Below are 15,709 nucleotides of genomic sequence, written 5' to 3' on the forward strand. Positions count from 1 at the left end.
GGCATAGGGGTTGGGACTGGCGGTAGGACGCCTTGTGGTGGACCGCCGAGCTCGATCCTTATAAAAGCTTTTTAACTGCAGCAGCTTTAGTGGACGCTACTGGAGCTGGAATTACGCGGCAGCTGGCACGAGATTTGCCCTCCAATAGATCCTTGTAAAAGGATTTAAAGTGCATTCATTCAAATTAGAGAGACAATTTAAATTAAAAAGCTTAGACCTGCCTCCACTGCAGGGGGGCTCGCTCGACCCACCAGCGGACAGGCACCAGTATTGGGAGAGGGGGGCTGGCAATCAGGGTCCACCGCAGTTCTGGCACAAACCCGGCGACACGGAGGTCGCACGGGCAGGAACGGACTGGCCGTGTCGGCTTCGCACTTTTTTGGTTTTAGAAGGGCATGACATGCTTATATCTGTGTCTCCCCCTCCTTTTACTCCTCCACCTCTTTTCTTTTCGCATGACTATATGTACTTGTCACTTTTCCATGTGTTAGTTGTGTCTTCTGAGCAGTTTGTCAGCTTTTGGACACCTTTGAAGGTGTTTTCTATGTGTTTCTATGTGTTTTTGTTTGCCTGCCATTGGTTTTAACAGTGTTCGAAGGTGTTCGACGAACAGTTCGGCGAACATACGGGTGTTCGACGAACCAAACCGAACTCGAACACTACGGGGGTGGCTCAACACTACTTATGATACAGAGAGCAGCACTAACAGAATTGGCGCTGCCGGCAGTCCTCGGTGACACTGTACTTGTCAGTATCACTGGCAGTCACCAACAAAATGGCTCCACACTGTGATCCTAAATTTCATCCTCTCTTATCCTGTTACAAACACCCAGAAAGGGAGAAGAGGAGCGACATCACACACATGTACAGTGTCCATTTTAGGACATGATCAGATATCAGAATGATGTCAGTTTGAGGCTAAATACCCTGTCTGACAAGTGATTTTAAGTGACTTTTACAACTGTAATAATAATAAAAAATTTCACTGTTTGCTGATGGGACTTGAACCCAAAATTCTGTGTCCAGAAACCAGTGCACTAACCACTGAGCTATTAACTCAGTTGAAAAAATCTATGAGTTATATGATTTTCAGTGCAAACCTGATTGAAACTCATTGGGACTTATGCACAGACTGCAAGCAAGCCAAATTCAAATGATGTGTGATTTTGATGTGTGAGTCTGATGTGTAATTTTCTTCAAACATCAGAATCACAATGACTTTTAGTCACCCGGAGTATTTTCATGGTTGATCTCATAAGACAAAAAAGCTTCTAGCTACTATCACTTGACTGGATAGCTCGATGGTAAGGCATCAGCCTCTGAAGCTACAGTGTCACAGTTCAAATCCAAATAGGAATATTATTATTTTTTTTAAATTATGCCTGTTTAGCACACAAACTACAGGGGTGTTTTACTTTTAATATCTGACATTTTGATTGTCATCCTGACGTGCTAATATATGTGACATATATGCCTTACCATTAAACTGTAGGTTCATTATTTGATTATTTAGGTAGTGATATATAATTATAATAATTACATAGCAAAAGTAAATTGGGAGTTTGCAGTCAGTTCTTTGGTGGATGGAAAGAAAAATTGACAATAAAGAAATTTTATCATTAGACCCCTTTAAGAAATTATGCAAATGTACAGTCACTTGGAAATAGATATGTAGTAAATTAGCGCCTCCCAATTTAGTTTGGCTATGTAATTTACCATGCAAATAGACAGCTTGTCTGAAACTCTTAACACGTCAGGATGAAGATCAAAATGTCAGATATTAAAAGTAAAACACCCCTGTAGTTTGTGTGCTAAATAGGGATAGTTAAAAAAAAAAATAATATCCCTAATGGGATTTGAACAATGACACTGTAGTTTCAGAGGCTGATGCCTTACCATTGAGATATCCAGGAAAGTGATAAGGACTGGCAGCTTTTCTTGTCTTATGAGATTCACCATGAAAATACTCAGGGTGACTTTAGTCACTGTGTTTCTCATTCTGAAGTTTGAAGAAAGTCACACATCAGACTCACACATAATTTGAATTTGGCTTGCTTGCAGTCTGTGCATAAGTCCCAATGAGTTTCATTATTATTACAGTTGTAAAAGTCAGTTGTCAAAATCACTTTTCAGAATCACTTGTCAGACAGGGTATTTAGCCTCAAACTGACATCATTCTGATGTATGATTTTGATATCTGATCATATCCTAAAATGGAAAAATGGACACTGTACTACAGAGACCCCTGTACAGAAATATTAGGGCTCCAGCGACATCACATCTATTATACAGAGAATAGCGCTATCTCCATAGCTCTGTACACAAGGACATAGAGATCAGACAAGGTCCTCATATTCAGGCAGCTTCTATTTTACTCCAACCCTCTTTATAAGAACAAGATCAGAGTCTCATTATACCGAGCAGAGAAGCTCCAGGGACAAAGACCCCGTCTGGTCCTAACACGCTGGGGGCCCAGAGTATCCAGCCACAGGGCCCGGATTCTCTCATTTGTGGCCCCAGCGTTTCTTGTGGAATAAATCCCTTTCTCATCCAGTCCTGTAGTAATGACTTTGTTATCACGTTTTGTAGGAGGGTTCGTCTGACTCCATCTTATGTTATCAATATCTGTGCGAGAAACAAGAGACGTCCGAGCGCAGTTTTACCAAGTGTCCAGTGTCAGTTCTTCTACAGTCTGATAAAGAGCCGCGGTGTCTCCCACCGAACCTGGGGAGTATACAGCTGTATACAGCGTACATACCCGGCTCCGTACACCTTGTACACACATGGCTCCGCTGCGTACACCTCATACACACACAGCTCCGCTCCGTACACCTCATACACACACGGCTCCGCACACCTCGTACACACATGGCTCTGTACACACACGGCTCCGCTCTGTACACCTCATACACACGGGGCTCCGCTCCATACACGCGGCTCCGCTCCGTACGCCTCGTACACACGTGGCTCCGCTCCGTACACCTCGTACACGCGCGACTCCGCTCCGTACGCCTCGTACACACACGCCTCCGCTTCGTACGCCTCGTACACGCGCGGCTCCGCTCCGTACGCCTCGTACACGTGCGGCTCCGCTCCGTACACCTCGTTCACTCGCGGCTCCGCTCCGTACGCCTCGTACACGCGCGGCTCCGCTCCGTACGCCTCGTACACACGCGGCTCCACTCCGTACACCTCGTACACACGGCTCCGCTCCGTACACCTCGTACACACGCGGCTCCGCTCCGTACACCTCGTACACACGCGCCTCCGCTCCGTACACCTCGTACACACGCGGCTCCGCTCCGTACACCTCGAACACACGCGGCTCCGCTCCGTACACCTCGTACACACGTGGCTCCGCTCCGTACATCTCGTACACGCGCGGCTCCGCTCCGTACACCTCGTACACACGTGGCTCCGCTCCGTACACCTCGTACACACGGCTCCGCTCCGTACACCTCGTACACACGCGGCTCCGCTCCATGCACCTCGTACACGCGCGGCTCCGCTCCGTACACCTCGTACACACGCGGCTCCGCTCCGTACACCTCGTACACACGCGGCTCCGCTCCGTACACCTCGTACACGCGCGGCTCTGCTCCGTACACCTCGTACACACGCGGCTCTGCTCCGTACACCTCGTACACACGCGGCTCCGCTCCGTACACCTCGTACACGCGCGGCTCTGCTCCGTACACCTCGTACACACGCGGCTCTGCTCCGTACACCTCGTACACACGCGGCTCTGCTCCGTACACCTCGTACACACGCGGCTCTGCTCCGTACACCTCGTACACACGCGGCTCTGCTCCGTACACCTCGTACACACGCGGCTCTGCTCCGTACACCTCGTACACACGCGGCTCTGCTACATCCACACTGTAAACCCCTGCTGACCCCACACATAAACTTCAGCTCATCCAGCACCATGACAACCAGCACAGCAGAGTCCTGCATCCACTGAGGCCCCTGATCATGTGACCCCTGACTCCTCCCCTCCTGTGACCTCATCACAGCTCCTGTGTGCACAGAACAGTCATATGTGTGGTGGCGGCTCTGCAGGTGGAGGTATGTGGAGACCCCCATTACTGGGCGCAGGGGGCATTAACCCCTTCAGCACGGAGACTCTTTTGGGGTCTCTGTGTGGTGTGAACAGTGAGGTAACAGCTGTGAACAGAATGCGGCTTAGCTGGTTCCCGTCCACATTAGATCCATTCAGACGACTGCAGGATGAAGGACAGAAGCCCAGAGAAGTCCTCACACAGCGCCATTATTCCTCTCCTGGTTCCAGCACAGTAATGTAGATACTAGTGATTATCTCTCCATTACTGGATCGAGTATCGGGGGAGTTCTAGTCCGCGCCCTGTATGTCTTGTGTCTGTTATACGGCCAATATCCATTCGGGCATTGCCTGCCATACACTGTAGTGCTGTAGCCATGTTTTCTACTGGCATTACTGCGATTGTCCGGCCTCATCTTGTTATCGGTAGTGATGAGGGAACCTGCTCTGATAAGGGGTTAACCGAGCACGCTCGAGCATAACTGAGTGTCATCGGAGTGCTCGTATATTATGTTCGAGTCCCTGTGTTTGCATGATTTGCGGCTGTTAAACAGCTTCAACACGTGAGGATTCCCTAAAAAACAGGCAATCCCGGCATGTGTTGAGGCTGTCTAACAGCCGCATATCATGCAGACACAGGGACTCGAACATGATATACGAGCACTCTGATGATACTCAGTTATGCTCGAGTGTGCTTGGTTAACCCCTTATCCAAAGACCATTCGCTGATCACTAGTTATTGGGTCTTACAGAAGACCCAGCGATGCGATGCTCGGCCCACTGTCCTCAGAAAGTACGGTAGTTCAAGGAGAGTTGTTATAGGAAGGAGTGCTTAGATTAATGTCATCTCCCTTCTAAATATTATAAAGTTGCCTTCCATGTGGCACTAAAGGGTGTATTTCACCTTTTTTAACACCTTTCCGACGTGGTCAGTAATAGTACGCACCACGTCAGAAAGGCCGGTTCAGCGGGGTCTCCGGCGCTGAGCCCGCACTGGACCGAGCACATGTCAGCTGATTATTACAGATCCACCTGCGACTGTTAACTAGTTAAATGCTGCTGTCAATCTCATTAACAGCGCCCCGCCAGAAGCCCGTCACTTACCCCACCCATCGGTGACCCCGTCACGTGATCGCGGGTCACTGATGGGTGGGCATGACAGCCCTGGGTCTGCAGCAGACCCCTGTGGTTGTCAGGTAAAGATTGCTATGAGCGCCACCTAGTGGTCGGTGCTCATAGCACAGGAGCATTTCTGCTACATAGAGGTGATCTGCTCATCACCTCTATGTAGCAGAGGCGGTCGGACAGTTGCTGCTTCTAGTCTCCTATGGAGACTATAGAAGCAAGCAAAAAGTTTAAAAAAAAAAAAAAAAAAAAAGTTTTTTAAAAGTTTAAATCACCCCCTTTGGCCCCATTCAAAATTAAATAATAAAAAATAAACCCCATATACACATATTTGTGTATATTTCAGAATCACCCGATCTATCAATATAAAAAAAATAATTAATCCAATCGGTAAACGGCATAACAAGAAAAAAATTCCAAACGCCAGAATTACATTTTTTTGGTCGCCGCAACATTGCAATAAAATCAATAACGGGCGATCAAAACATCGGATCTACCCCAAAATGGTATCAATAAAAACGTCAGCCCGGCACGACCAAAAATAAGCCCTCACCCGGCCCCAGATCCCGAAAAGTGGAGACACTGCGGGTCTCGAAAAATGGCGCCATTTTTCGAGACCCGCAATTTTTTTTTTTTTTTAGCAAACTTTGGAATTTTTTTTTCACCACTTAAATAAAAAGAACCTAGAAATGTTGGTGTCTACAAACTCGTAATGACCTGGAGAATAATAATGACAAGTCAGTTTTAGCATTATGTTAATGTGGAAAGAAAAAAGAACAAAAAACAACTGTGGAATTGCATGTTTTTTGTAATTTCACTGAACTTGGAATTTTTTTCCCGTTTTCCAGTGCACGGTATGGTAAAACTAGTAATGGCGTTTAAAAGTACAACTCTTCCTGCAAAAAATAAGCCCTCACATGTGCCATATTGACTGAAAAATAAAAGGGCTATGCCTCTGGGAAGAAGGGGAGCAAAAACGAAAACTCAGAAATGGAAAATGCTCCTGTCATGAAGGGGTTAAACCTAGTAAATAAATAATGAATTTAAAAAAATGACATGGAGTCCCCCCCACCCACGCCCTCCTGTTTTTGATAACCGGCTAAGGTACATCAGACAGCTGGGGGCTGATATTATCCTGCTGGGAAGGTCCATGGATATTGGCCCCTTCCAGCCTAAAAATACCAGTCCGCAGCAGCCCCAGAATTGGCAAATCACATTAGATGCGACAAATTTTGGCACTTTGCCTGCCTCTTCCTAATTGCCCTGGTATGTTGGCAACCAGGGTAATATTTTTGGGGTTTATGTCAGCTGTGTATTTTCAGCTGGTATCAATCCCTAGAGTTAGTATTGTAGAAGCGTCTATCAGGCACCCCCATTACTAACCCAGTAAACTAAAAGAAAAAAAACACAAATATATATTTTTAGAAAACAACTCCTCGACAGACAACAAAAGAATAAAGTTCAGAGAAGAAGCTTCACAGAAAGACGTTGAAGTTACAGACGTCATTTAACCCTTTGGGAGGAAGTGATTCCAGGGAGTAAATCCAGAACTCGTCTCAGTAGAAGTTTACTGCGTTGTGATTGTGAATCCGCTGCGGTCGTCTCTTCTAACACCGACCGTCGGAGTTCAGAACTTTTATCACAATCTCCGAGAAATGTCTGGTCACCGTGGTCTCCCCAAACGTCTGCTCTTCCTCATTCTTTTTCTTGCAGTGGCCGCAGTGGATTTCATCCTAGAATCATAGAGCCGAACAGAGAAGCAATGTTCCTTCAGTCTGATTGTAATTGATTGTGACGTTTGTCCAATGTCCACTTTAAAGAATTTGTCCACTACTTTATATGAACCCCCCAACGTACCCCCCCCCCCCCCCCGGGGCCCAGAAATGTTTTTGTAAATACCTTGCGGTGCCTTTTCTGCCTCCTTGCGGCGCTACCGCTGGCCACTCAGAGGCATCACGTGACCCGTCATTGATGTCACGTCAAGTGAGGCGTGACATCAGTGACGCGCTCCCCGCGGTGGATGCTTGGCTGTGGGCGGGGTTACCCCGTGCGTCACACCCAGCATCCCCCGCTTGCTTTCCCAGTGAATGAGGAGAGGAAGAGCGTGCGGTGGATGCCGGGTGTGACGTGCTGGGTAACCAATGCCACAGCCCAGCGTCCACCGTGAAACGTAGAAGTGAGTACCACCTGCTGCAGCGGAACTTGACGTGACATGAGCGGATGTCAGAGCCGGCTGCAGCCAGGGGTCATGTGATGCCTGTGAGCGGCCAGTGATAGCGCCACTCACAGGCAGAAAAGGCACCACAGAGTATTTAGAGAAACACTTATGGGCCCCGGGGGAATGCATTGGGGGATCATATAAAGTAGTGGACAACCCCTTTAACACAAGGGCACTTTACGGAGTAAATCACACCAGAAATGTAGCAGGTAAAAACCACCAATATCCACAGGTGTCCCTTCTAATTGGTGGGAAAACTATCACCTTTAATAATCCTCCAACAGTTCTGGCATGAAAAACACGGAAAAGTGCCCCTTTATGGATTTGAAAGAAAATCTGTTTAGACACTTTAGCTTAATAGTAGCAGCTCTAATCAAATGGTTACATAGTGATTTACCTGAAGATTCACAAATTGTTTTTTTTTTTAAAAATGTTATGTTTAGGGTGTTTTTGTGAATGAATCATGTATTGCTCCCATAGTACAGTGCCCCTTTCTTGGCCCCCACACACCGTATACTGTTCCCCTAGTACCGCCATCAACCCACACACTGTATAATGCTCCCACAGTACCTCCATCCCCAATTTTATTTTTTGGGGGTGTTTTTCATGTAATATATGGAAACCTACATGAAAATGCTAAAAAAAATCCTATCCTATCAGGAGAAAAAAAGAGATTAGTTACTTACCGGTAATGGGATTTCTCGGAGAAATGAACACCAAGACAGGAGGTATTTGATGCTAAATTCTCCATGTACAATGTATTTTATAGGTCGACCATGACAGCACCACGAGAGAGGGAATCCGCCCACCAAGGACAGGAAACCTACAGGCTTAAAAGGGGGCGGCCCTCCCTCTCGCCTCAGTTTGGATTACAGAGCATTGAGAGGACCGCCCGGTTAGTAGACATAGCAACATAATCATGAAACAAACAGTATATACATTTTCTTACAACACCAATGTGTGAGAATAAAGAATGAAAACAGATAAGAAGTGCTCCCAAAAAGGGGTGAAGAAGGGGAATATAAGGGTGCTGTCATTGTCTCCGAGAAATCCCATTACCGGTAAGTAACTAATCTCTTTATAGGTCGACCATGACAGCACCACGAGAGAATTGCAGAGATGAAGATTCTAGGGAGGGACCACCGCTTGGAGCACCCTTCTCCCAAATGTGAGGTCAGACGAAGCACCCAGATCTAGTCTATAGTGCTTATAGAAGGTAGATGGAGAAGACCAGGTAGCTGCCTCCCGTCGCCTGTGACCGGCTTCCTCCATCAAGGACAGGAAACCAAACTGAGGCGAGAGGGAGGGCCGCCCCCTTTTAAGCCTGTAGGTTTCCTGTCCTTGGTGGGCGGATTCCCTCTCTCGTGGTGCTGTCATGGTCGACCTATAAAATACATTGTACATGGAGAATTTGGCATCAAATACCTCCTGTCTTGGTGTTCTTACAAACAAGCTTTTATAAATGTCTCAAACTTCTTTGTGTGAATCAGACCTGAGATCTAACATGATAGAAGATTACAGTCTAGAAAAGACGGAAAACATTCATATAGACGGCTGGTGGCGATGTAGTCAGTGAAAGGACTCTGGCCAAATATGTTTCTAAAGCCGTAGTTGAAGATCAAAATGTCGTCCTCATCATGAAGTAGTTATTTCTCATGTCACGTGTAATGAATATCTCCTGCAGTATTGTTAATGCCGATTCCAGTGTTGGTAAATGAGACGAGAATTAGCTTTATGGAAGATGAGTCTATGAGAAAGGTATTCAGCTGCAGACTGCGAGGAAGAATCTGCTTGTTGTCTGTGGCCTAAAATATATAGGTTTTATTACTAGATGTAAAGAAGAAAACAAAATAGTAGAAAATAGTAAATCTCATATGTTTCCCTTATTATCTCCAGTGATTGTATTATTACTACTGTTGAGCGAGCACTAAAATGCTCGGGTGCTCGAAACTCGGGCCGAGCTCACCGTGATACTCGGATGCTCGACCCGAGCAACGAGCCCAATGTTAGTCTATGGGAGACCCGAGCATTTTTGAGGCGGCACCCCCAGCAGTCTGTAGAAAGCCTAAAAAGTGCCCAAAACGATAGTGACAGTGCTCAAAACACATGGGGACAGCATGGGGATCACCCCAGGAAGCATATCTGACCCCCAGGTCACTGCTGTCAACAACGTGGTCAGAGGTATTAAGCCACTTTTACGGGCTCACAATAAAACGTTCAAAAACGAAACTGAAACGGTTTTCCTGTGAAATATGTTAAGGAATTTCCTTTCCAGGGTAAAGACTTGTGTATAAGGTAAAATAAATAACCAAAAATACTCCTCCACACCTTGGGCTATGTTCACAAGTAGCATTTTTTATGCGTTTTTGCACTTTTGTATTGCTTTCAACTGTGACAAATATATTCACCGGGAAATGTCATTTTAACATTTTACAACCTTATCTGGCCATGTGCTGTGTGACACATGCATACAGTGCTGAAAAGACATGGGAACAGCATGGGGAAGACCCCTGGAAGCATCTCTGACTCCCAGGTCACTGCCTAAAAGTGTGCCCATCAGAAGTGATCCTTGCCGCATCAGAAGATGCAGACTTGCAACTATCCTCGTGCAAGTCCTTGTCCCAGGGCAGTGTTCAATTGTACCTCCCCCATTCCTTGTAATGCAAGCGCAAATATGCAGCCAACCACCCACCCGCAGGCTGCAATACCATACTGCTAGCTTGCATTTGAAATGGGACCTTTTAGTTTGGAGGAGGCCGAAGCTGGCCACTACCTCATGGCTGCTTCGGCAGCGAGGTATCCATACTCAGTCCCCAGCCGCCCGGCGGCCGGGTGTCCACGCTCGGTCCCCAGCCGGCTGGGGGCGGCCGGGTGTCCATAAACGGTCCCCAGCCACCCCTATTTCTCCTGGGAACTTCCCCCACACTTTTCTTAGCCTGGCCTGCTTTAGGGCAGCATTGGACGAGCCCACCAGAGAACCAGACTCCTCCGGTGGGCCCTGGCTTCTCCATCAGGGGAGTTGAGAGTGCCAGGGTGAGGAGCATGATGATAATGATAGAAGTTAGCATCTGCTTTGTTTTATTGGAATGCAAGCTCATGTATGTAGTAGCGGCTAGGCCTGACGTGGTCAGCGTTTTGGCGCATATCCCTCCTCCTCCGAGGATTGCTGGATGTTTTCCTGCTACTATCCCAGTTCTATAAAACAAAGCTTCAGGTGATAAATGATGGATGAGGTGGTGGCAAAGGAGAAAGAGCAGGAGGAACAGGGACAATTCACATCAATATCAGGCCAGTCAACCACACATGTCTTGTAGGATATGTTTCTGTACCAAAAGGAGCGGTTCAGCTACACAGTTATAGGGCATACAGTGAGTGCAATGCCTACCAAAATTTTCGAGGCACTCCAATGCCCCTTGGAAGTGACATGGAGGTCACAGGGCCTTAACTAAACTGTTTTTTCCATTTATAGCAACTGGGTCTCCTGTACACTGTTGGCCTAAGCAGTGAATGGAAGGCTTTCCAAAAATTATGAGAAACTGCAATGTCCCTTGAAACAGACGTGGATTACAGCATACTAAAAACCTTCTACCCATTATTGGGGAGTGGGTCTCCCTTAGTTTTCGCCTTTGCATTGAAAAGCAAAAGCTGACTAAAATTATGAGGAAATGCAATGCCCGTTGGAAGAGTCGTGGAGGTTAGAGGTAATTAAAATAACATTTCAATGCCCCTTGGAAGAGCTGTGGAGTTCAGAGTGGTTTAACAAGATGGTTTTAATGCCCCTTTGAAGAGACATGGAGGTCACAGTAGCTTAACAAGACAGTTTTAATGCCCCTTGGAAAAGTGGTGGAGGTCACAGTAGCTTAACAAGACGGTTTTAATGCCCCTTACAAGAGCCATGCAGTACAGCATATTACAAACATTATTCCCATTATTGGGGAGTGGGTCTCCCATAGTCTTTGCTTATGCCTTCCAAGCAAAAGCTGACAAAAATTAGGACGGAGGAACTTGCAATGCCCCTTACAAGAGCCATGCAGTACAGCATATTACAAACATTATTCCCATTATTGGGGAGTGGGTCTCCCATAGTCTTTGCTTATGCCTTCCAAGCAAAAGCTGCCAAAAATTAGGAGGAAATGCAATGCCCGTTGGAAGAGTCGTGGAGGTTAGAGTGGTTTAACAAGACGCTTTTAATACCCCTTGGAAGAGACGTGGAGGTCGCAGTAGCTTAACAAGACAGTTTTAATGCCCTTCGGAAGAGATGTGCAGGTCACAGTAGCTTAACAAGACAGTTTTAATGCCCCTTGGAAAAGATGTCGAGGTTGCAGTAGCTTAACAAGACAGTTTTAATGCCCCTTGGAAAAGTGGTGGAGGTCACAGTAGCTTAACAAGACGGTTTTAATGACCCTTACAAGAGCCATACAGTACAGCATCTTAAAAACATTATTCCCATTATTGGGGAGTGGGTCTCCCATAGTCTTTGCTTATGACTTCCAAGCAAAAGCTGCCAAAAATAAGAACGGAGGAACTTGCAATGCTGGCAACACGGACCACGGTCACCCTGGTGGTATAGTGGTGGAGGAGGCTGAGGATAAGGAGAAGAGCATAAAACAGCCGAAATGAGGAAGCGTATACCCATGTGTGGGTGTTAAGCGGTGCATGTGAATACACCTCCCTAAATAACACAGTGGATTTGACTTTGTTACTCTGCTGTCATTTGGTGGTGATGAGAAGTCTGGCCCAATCCAGCCCTTGTTCATTTTGATAAGGGTCAGCTTGTCAGCATTGTCAGTTGACAGGCGAGTGCACTTATGAGTTATAATTCCACCAGCGGCACTAAAAACACGCTCCGATAACACGCTAGCGGCAGGGCAGGCCAGGACCTCCAAGGCGTACAGAGTGAGTTCATTCCAAGTCAGCTTGGATACCCAATAATTAAAAGGCACAGAGGAATCACAGAGGACGCTGGTACGGTCGGCAAGGTACTCCCTCACCATCTTTTGAAACTTTCTACTCCTTGTGAGAGTACCCCGCGCCTCAGGGCCTGTCCGAAGGGAGGGTCTGAGAAAACTCACCCAGAATGTTGACAGTGTTCCCCTGTCTCTGCTGAATTGGAGTTGCGTCTCTCTCACCTGTACGCCTTGGTTGGGCAATGAACTGTGACCTCTGCTGCTAGCGTGTTCAGATGGGAATTTTTTTTAACAGTTCTGCAGCAAGGGCCTTCTGGTACTGCCCCATTTTTGAAGACCTCTCCACCTCAGGAATAAGAGAGTGAAAGTTCTCCTTGTAGCGGGTCTAAAAGTGTCACCAACCAGTAATGACTGTCACCCAACATTTTGACAACGCGAGGGTCACGGTTAATGCAGCGTAACAAAGTCAGCCATGCGTGCCACACTGGTAACGGGCAAGACTTCCGTGTCCTCACCAAGATGACGACTGACCATGCTCTCCTCCTCCTCCTCCTCCTCCTCCTCCTCCCCCCTGTCTTCAGGCCACCCACGCTGAACCGACGGTATTACAGTTGTACAGGTACTACCGTCTACAGCGCATGATACCAGCTCCTGTTCTTCCTCCTCCTCCTCCTCATCTCCCTCATTGTCCCCCAATGCACGTTGGGATGAGATGAGGCTTGGCTGTGTGTAATCGATCGCTACGGCTTCTTGATCCATCTCATCATACTCTGGCTGCAATGCCTCCTCTTTAATTCTCTGCAGAGAGCGTTGCAAAAGACAGACAAGTGGAATGCTGATGCTAATGATGGCGTCATCGCCACTCACTATCTTGGTGGACTCCTCAAAGTTTGTCAGTATGGTACATATGTCAGACATCCAGGTCCACTCCTGAGGTCTTATGTGTGGAGTCTGACCTGAATATCGATGGCCTTGTTGCAGCTGGTACTCCCAACTGTTCTCTTCTGCTCACAAATCCTTTGCAACATGTGGAGGGTAGAGTTCCAATGTGTGGGGACATCACACACCAGTCGGTGTGACGGAAGCTGCAAACGCTGCTGCAACACAGCAAGGGCGGCGGGAGCTGTAGCCGACTTGCGAAAATGAGCTGACTGGCGGCGTACTTTGACAAGCAGATCTGGCAACTCGGGGTACGATTTAAGAAACCGCTGAACCACGAGGTTAAGCATGTGAGCCAGGCATGGTACGTCTGTGATCTCGCCTCGCCTCAGAGCCGCCACCAGGTTACGGCCATTGTCACACACGACCATGCCTGGATGTAGGTTCAGCGGTCTCGGCCACAGATCTGCCTGCTCTTTCACAGCTGTCCACAACTCACAAGCAGTGTGAGGTTTCTCACCTAAGCTTATGAGTTTCAGCACAGCCTGTAGCCGCTTGGCGGAGGCAGTACTGCAGTGCTTCCAGCTTGTAACTGATGTGGTGATGTCTGAGATGGAGGATGATGCGCAGGAGCTGTACACTGTGGGGGCAACTCTGACTGACATAGGTCCCGCAATCCTCGGTGTGGGGAGGATGTGTTCCGTCCCAAGGTCCGACTGGGTCCCGGCTTCCACTATGTTTACCCAGTGTGCCGTCAGGGAGATGTACCGTCCCTGGCCACAAGCACTTGTCCACGTGTCCGTTGTCAGGTGGACTCTCCCAGTAACTGCGTTGTTGAGGGCACGGCAGATGTTTAGGACACGTGCTTGTGTAGTGCGGGGATGGCACACCGGACAAAATAGTGTCGGCTGGGGACAGAGTACCGAGGGACGGCCATCGCCATAAGGTTGCGGAAGGATTCCGTCTCCACCAGCCTAAAAGGCAGCATTTCCAATGCAAGCAGTCGTGAAATGTGCGAATTTACGACTGTGGCCTGGGGGGGTGTTGGCTGCAAATTTGCGCTTTCGTTCAAAGGTCTGGGATATGGACAATTGAACGCTGTGGTGGGACGTGGATGTTGATGCTGTATCTTGAGAAACTGCCATAACAAGTGAAGACTGAGAGGAGAGGGCATCTTTGCATGCAGTACACTGTGTTCCAAATTATTATGCAAATAATATTTTCTCAGATTTTCCCAAATTACCTTTATGAATTGCAGTCATTGTAATTTTCCAGTCAAATAACTATTAGAGTACAATTGAAAGGTTTTTGTACAAACTGCCTATGATAACAGTATATTTTTTAAAAAATGAAAAACTCAAACTGCACTCAAAATGCATGTTCCAAATTATTATGCACAGCAGAGTTTTCAACCTTTTCATTTTAATAAAGAACAAAAAAATGGTCATTTTTGAAATTATAAGCATTAGCAGGTTATTACAAACTGAAATCAAACAGTTTTCAACTCAAAACTTTATTCTAGGTGATGTTACATTTGCACATAGGACCCCTTGTTCGAAAGGAGCTTCTGAACTCTCTTGTCCATTGAATTTGTCAGGTTTTGGATGGTTTCTGCTTCAATTGTTTTGCATGAGGACAGAATACTCTCCCAGAGCTGTTGCTTAGATGTGAACTGCCTCCCGCCATCATAGACACACCTTTTGATGATGCTCCAGAGGTTCTCAATGGGGTTGAGGTCAGGGGAGCATGGGGGCCACACCATAAGTTTGTCCCCTTTTATGCCCATAGCCAGAGATGCAGATGTGTTATGTGCAGCATGAGACGGTGCATTATCATGCATGAAAATGATCTTGCTGCGGAATGCACGGTTCTTCCTCTTGAACCATGGCAGGAAGTGCTGTTTGAGAAACTCAACATACATTATGGAGTTCATCTTTACCCCTTCAGGGATCCTAAAGGGGCCGACAATCTCTCTCCCCATGATTCCAGCCCAAAACATTACTCCACTTCCTCCTTGTTGGCGCCGTAGCCGTGTTTGCATGGGGTGTCCATCAACCAGCCATCCTCCACTCCATCCACCTGGACCATCGAGCGTTGCACGGCACTCATCGGTGAACAAAACAGTTTTGAAGTCAGTCTTCATGTATTGTTTGGCCCACTGGAGCCGTTTCTGCTTGTGTACAGTGGATAGAGGAGGTCGACAGGATGGCTTACGCACAGCTGCAAACCTCTGAAGGACCCTGCATCTTGTTGTTCGGGGGACATTGGAGGCACCAGCAGCTTCAAAAACTTGTCTGCTGCTACGACAAGGCTTTTTTGCCGCTGCTCTTTTAACCTGACGTATTTGCCTGTAGGAAAGAGTCCTCAATTTTCCCTTATCGGCACGCACACGTGTGTACTGTGAATCAGCTACATACTTCTTGATTGTGCGATGGTCAGGATGAAGTGTCTTGGCAATGTTGATTGTAGTCATGCCTTGACCTAAACACTCCACAATTTGTTGCTTCTCAGCAGCCGACA

General features: G+C 47.2%; 1 protein-coding gene across 1 annotated transcript in view; it reads left to right on the top strand.

Annotated features, from left to right (window-relative positions):
- The first annotated feature begins 4,009 nt into the window (after positions 1 to 4,009).
- LOC141201620 (uncharacterized) overlaps positions 4,010 to 15,709 on the top strand; it is a 34,520-nt gene continuing 22,820 nt past the window's right edge. Inside the window, exon 1 of the mRNA XM_073663624.1 lies at positions 4,010 to 4,068. The gene's annotated coding sequence lies outside the window, so the exon portion shown is untranslated. The remainder of the gene's footprint in view (positions 4,069 to 15,709) is intronic.

Source organism: Phyllobates terribilis, unplaced genomic scaffold (assembly GCF_046119375.1).
Source record: "Phyllobates terribilis strain yellow unplaced genomic scaffold, ASM4611937v1 Scaffold_120__1_contigs__length_5212024, whole genome shotgun sequence".
NCBI lineage: Eukaryota > Metazoa > Chordata > Amphibia > Anura > Dendrobatidae > Phyllobates > Phyllobates terribilis.